Here is a 6,359-nt window from a genome sequence, read left to right as displayed (position 1 = left end):
CTCGATCTGGGGCTCCACGCAAAATCCCACCCCGTGGGGTCAGAATGATCACAAGAACGGTGAGCAAAAATCCCAGAACCACGCGGGGGGACCTAGTGAATGAACTGCAGAGAGCTGGGACCAATGTAACAAGGCCTACCATAAGTAACACACTACGCCACCATGGACTCAGATCCTGCAGTGCCAGACGTGTCCCACTGCTTAAGCCAGTACATGTCCGGGCCCGTCTGAAGTTTGCTAGAGAGCATTTGGATGATCCAGAGGAGTTTTGGGAGAATGTCCTATGGTCTGATGAAACCAAACTGGAACTGTTTGGTAGAAACACAACTTGTCGTGTTTGGAGGAAAAAGAATACTGAGTTGCATCCATCAAACACCATACCTACTGTAAAGCATGGTGGTGGAAACATCATGCTTTGGGGCTGTTTCTCTGCAAAGGGGCCAGGACGACTGATCCGGGTACATGAAAGAATGAATGGGGCCATGTATCGTGAGATTTTGAGTGCAAACCTCCTTCCATCAGCAAGGGCATTGAACATGAAACGTGGCTGGGTCTTTCAACATGACAATGATCCAAAGCACACCGCCAGGGCAATGAAGGAGTGGCTTCGTAAGAAGCATTTCAAGGTCCTGGAGTGGCCTAGCCAGTCTCCAGATCTCAACCCTATAGAAAACCTTTGGAGGGAGTTGAAAGTCCGTGTTGCCAAGCGAAAAGCCAAAAACATCACTGTTCTAGAGGAGATCTGCATGGAGGAATGGGCCAACATACCAACAACAGTGTGTGGCAACCTTGTGAAGACTTACAGAAAACGTTTGACCTCTGTCATGGCCAACAAAGGATACAGTGGGGCAAAAAAGTATTTAGTCAGTCAGCAATAGTGCAAGTTCCACCACTTAAAAAGATGAGAGGCGTCTGTAATTTACATCATAGGTAGACCTCAACTATGGGAGACAAACTGAGAAAAAAAAATCCAGAAAATCACATTGTCTGTTTTTTTAACATTTTATTTGCATATTATGAGGGAAAATAAGTATTTGGTCAGAAACAAAATTTCATCTCAATACTTTGTAATATATCCTTTGTTGCCAATGACAGAGGTCAAACGTTTTCTGTAAGTCTTCACAAGGTTGCCACACACTGTTGTTGGCCCATTCCTCCATGCAGATCTCCTCTAGAGCAGTGATGTTTTTGGCTTTTCGCTTGGCAACACGGACTTTCAACTCCCTCCAAAGGTTTTTTTATAGGGTTGAGATCTGGAGACTGGCTAGGCCACTCCAGGACCTTGAAATGCTTCTTACGAAGCCACTCCTTCGTTGCCCTGGCGATGTGCTTTGGATCATTGTCATGTTGAAAGACCCAGCCACGTTTCATCTTCAATGCCCTTGCTGATGGAAGGAGGTTTGCACTCAAAATCTCACGATACATGGCCCCATTCATTCTTTCATGTACCCGGATCAGTCGTCCTGGCCCCTTTGCAGAGAAACAGCCCCAAAGCATGATGTTTCCACCACCATGCTTTACAGTAGGTATGGTGTTTGATGGATGCAACTCAGTATTCTTTTTCCTCCAAACACGACAAGTTGTGTTTCTACCAAACAGTTCCAGTTTGGTTTCATCAGACCATAGGACATTCTCCCAAAACTCCTCTGGATCATCCAAATACTCTCTAGCAAACTTCAGACGGGCCCGGACATGTACTGGCTTAAGCAGTGGGACACGTCTGGCACTGCAGGATCTGAGTCCATGGTGGCGTAGTGTGTTACTTATGGTAGGCCTTGTTACATTGGTCCCAGCTCTCTGCAGTTCATTCACTAGGTCCCCCCGCATGGTTCTGGGATTTTTGCTCACCGTTCTTGTGATCATTCTGACCCCACGGGGTGGGATTTTGCGTGGAGCCCCAGATCGAGGGAGATTATCAGTGGTCTTGTATGTCTTCCATTTTCTAATTATTGCTCCCACTGTTGATTTCTTCACTCCAAGCTGGTTGGCTATTACAGATTTAGTCTTCCCAGCCTGGTGCAGGGCTACAATTTTGTTTCTGGTGTCCTTTGACAGCTCTTTGGTCTTCACCATAGTGGAGTTTGGAGTCAGACTGTTTGAGGGTGTGCACAGGTGTCTTTTTATACTGATAACAAGTTTAAACAGGTGCCATTACTACAGGTAATGAGTGGAGGAAAGAGGAGACTCTTAAAGAAGAAGTTACAGGTCTGTGAGAGCCAGAAATCTTGATTGTTTGTTTCTGACCAAATACTTATTTTCCACCATAATATGCAAATAAAATGTTAAAAAAAACAGACAATGTGATTTTCTGGATTTTTTTTTCTCAGTTTGTCTCCCATAGTTGAGGTCTACCTATGATGTAAATTACAGACGCCTCTCATCTTTTTAAGTGGTGGAACTTGCACTATTGCTGACTGACTAAATACTTTTTTGCCCCACTGTATATTACAAAGTATTGAGATGAAATTTTGTTTCTGACCAAATACTTATTTTCCACCATAATATGCAAATAAATTGTTAAAAAAACAGACAATGTGATTTTCTGGATTTTTTTTTCTCAGTTTGTCTCCCATAGTTGAGGTCTACCTATGATGTAAATTACAGACGCCTCTCATCTTTTTAAGTGGTGGAACTTGCACTATTGCTGACTGACTAAATACTTTTTTGCCCCACTGTATGTGTGTAGTATATTTATATTTATTTCTGTATATACATTGTGAAATCTCTGCCACTGTACCATTAATTGCAGAAAACATTTATTCGGATATATAGAACTGATTTTTAGTTGCAGACATTTTGGCAATGTTTGGATGTACCCATAAAAATTTGTGGCACACACACTGTCCTAGATACGTGGAGCCTGGTAGAACAGGGTCTGGGAACCCCAATTTTCCCTATAGCTGGCAGCGCGGTTATCCACCTTTGGGGACACTTTGTTTCTTACTTAAATGCATATATTCTTGGCTAAAATTTAGTTTTGCAATTGGGTTTCATTAAGAATGTTGCACCATTTGCCTTGTATAGCCTCAGTGTTGCTCTGTCTAGTGCTGGCTGCAGAATGGGTTAACTGAAAATCCAAGAGTGAGCTCATTCTAAGGCCGGCGTCACACTACCGTGTTTTACGGACGTAAGAGAGGTGCAGAAAATACGGATTGCATACGGTACAATGCTTCTCTATGCCCCTGCTCCTATCAGCCGTATTTTACTGATCCGTATTATACGGTCTTCTACAGCCGTAGAAAATCGCAGCATGCTGCGTTTGTCACCGTATTGCGCAAAAAATACGCCAATGAAAGTCTATGGGGGCCAGAAAAATACGGATTACACACGGACCAGCAGTGTGACTTGCGAGAAATACGCTGCGGTGTTAGAGAGAAAAGCCGGCAATTCAGCGCGGTGTACAGTAAAATCACACTGACAGGTTACAATAGAATAGGTAGAATAAATGTGTACACATAGAATAGGTATATATATATATATATATATATTTATATATATGTCATTGAGACACATATATGTATATATTAATATTTCATACAGCGCTAGATAGCTTTAAAGCCGGTAATTCAATTGCCGGCTTTTGCTATCTCCTTCCTAAACCCGACATGATATGAGACCTGGTTTACATACAGTAAACCATCTCATATCACCATTTTTTTTGCATATTCCACACTACTAATGTTAGTAGTGTGTATGTGCAAAATTTGGGCGGAAACAATTGGCGTGGGCTCCCGCACAATTTTCTCCGCCAGAGTGGTAAAGCCAGTGAGTGTGGGCAGATATTAATAGCCTGGAGGGTCCATGGTTATTGCCCCCCCCCCCCCCCCGGCTAAAAACACCTGCCCCCCGCCACCCCAGAAAAGGCACATCTGGAAGATGCGCCTATTCTGGCACTTGGCCACTCTCTTCCCATTCCCGTGTAGCGGTGGGATATGGGGTAATGAAGGGTTAATGTCACCTTGCTATTGTAAGGTGACATTAAGCCAGATTAATAATGGAGAGGCGTCAATTATGACACCTATCCATTATTAATCCAATAGTATGAAATGGTTAAAAAACAATATCCCATACCTTCCGATGATCTGTCACGTCCCACGATGTAAATCCATCTGAAGGGGTTAAATTATTTTACAGGCAGGAGTTCTGCTATAATGCAGCTGTGCTCCTGCCTGTAAAACCCCAGCGAATGAATGGAAAGTAGGACAATGACCTGTAGTTACCTTCATTCGCGGTGATGCACCATCTGCTGGTTGTCCTCATATGACCTCGAGCGTGGGAACTTTTCAGAATATTTTCCCAGCCTCTTCCAGATGTGCCTTTTCTGGGGTGGCTGGGGGCAGATGTTTTTAGCCGGGGGGGTGGGAGGGGGGGGGGGGGGCGAAAACCATAGACCCTCTCCAGGCTATTAATATCTGCCCTCAGTCACTGGCTTTACTACTCTGGCGGAGAAAATTGCGCGGGAGCCCACGCCAATTTTTTTCACCATTTAACCCTTTAATTTAATATCTAGAGCGCCCAAATTTTGCACATACACACTACTGACATTAGTAGTGTGTAATATGTAACAAAAATGGGGATATGAGATGGTTTACTGTATGTAAACCATGTCTCATATCATGTCGGGTTTGGGAAGGAGATAGCAAAAGCCGGCAATTGAATTACTGGCTTTAAAGCTATCTCTCGCTGGATAAAATATTAACCCCTTCATGACCTTGGGATTTTTAGTTTTTCCGTGTTCGTTTTTCACTCCCCTCCTTCCCAGAGCCATAACTTTTTTATTTTTCCGTCAATTTGGCCATGTGAGGGCTTATTTTTTGCGGGACGAGTTGTACTTTTGAACGCCATCATTGGTTTTAGCATGTCGTGTACTAGAAAACGGGAAAAAAATTCCAAGTGCAGTGAAATTGCAAAAAAAGTGCAATCCCACACTTGTTTTTTGTTTGGCTTTTTTGCTAGGTTCACTAAATGCTAAAACTGACCTGACATTATGATTCTCCAGGTCACTACGAGTTCATAGACACCTAACATGTGTAGGTTATTTTTTACCTAAGTGTGGTGAAAAAAAATTCCAAGGTTTGCAGAAAAAAAAAATTGCGCCATTTTTCCATACTCGTGGCGTCTCCATTTTTCATGATCTGGGGTCGGTTGAGGGCTTATTTTTTGCTTGCCGAGATGACGTTTTTAATGATAGCATTTTGGTGCAGATACGTTCTTTTGATCGCCCGTTATTGCATTTTAATGCAATGTTGCGGCGACCAAAAAAACATAATTCTGGCGTTTCAAATTTCTTTCTCACTACGCTGTTTAGCGATCAGGTTAATGCTTTTTTTTAATTGATAGATCGGGCGATTCTGAGCGCGGCGATACCAAATATGTGTAGATTTGATATTTTTATTGATTTATTTTGATTGGGGCGAAAGGGGGGTGATTTAAACTTATATTTTTTTTATTTTTTTCACATTTTTTTAAACTTTTTTTTAATTTTTGCCATGCTTCAATAGCCTCCATGGGAGGCTAGAAGCAGGCACAGCACGATCGGCTCTGCTACATAGCAGCGATCTGCTGATCGCTACTATGTAGCAGAACTGCAGGTGTGCTGTGAGCGCTGACCACAGGGTGGCGCTCACAGCTACCGGCGATCAGTAACCATAGAGGTCTCAAGGAGCTCTATGGTTACTATGGAGAAGCATCGCCTACCTCCGATCATGTGACGGGGTCGGCGATGACGTCATTTCCGGACGCCCGGACGGATGCGGTAGTTAAATGCCTCTGTCTGCGTTTGACAGCAGCATTTAACTAGTTAATAGGCGCGGGCAGATCGCGATTCTGCTCGCGCCTATTACGGGCACATGTCAGCTGTTCAAAACAGCTGACATGTCCCGGCTTTGATGCGGGCTCACCGCGGAGCCCTGCATCAAAGCAGGGGATCTGACCTTGGACGTACTATCCCGTCCGAGGTCAGAAAGGGGTTAATATATATATATATATATATATATATATATAGACAGCATATATGTTGTTACGATTTTTTGAGCACATGGATCCATTGTATGTCCATATGTCGGTTTTGCAAGCCTGCGAGAAAATCTCGCAGTACGGATGCCATACGGATTACATATGGAGGATGCCATGCGCAAAATACGCTGACACACCCTGCCTACGGAGGAGATACGGACCACTATTTTGGGGACTTTTCTACGTAATTTACGGACCATATTTTTATACGCTGAGTGTGAGGCCGGCCTAAGGGTATGTGCACACGTAGAATGGTCCACTGCGGATTTACTGCGTTTTTACACCTGCGGTTTTCTGTTATGGAGCAGGTGTAAAACCGCTGCGGATCCCGCACAAAGAATTGA

This window comes from Ranitomeya imitator, unplaced genomic scaffold (assembly GCF_032444005.1).
Source record: "Ranitomeya imitator isolate aRanImi1 unplaced genomic scaffold, aRanImi1.pri SCAFFOLD_64, whole genome shotgun sequence".
In the NCBI taxonomy this organism is placed as follows: Eukaryota; Metazoa; Chordata; class Amphibia; order Anura; family Dendrobatidae; genus Ranitomeya; species Ranitomeya imitator.
This window is presented reverse-complemented; position numbering follows the sequence as displayed.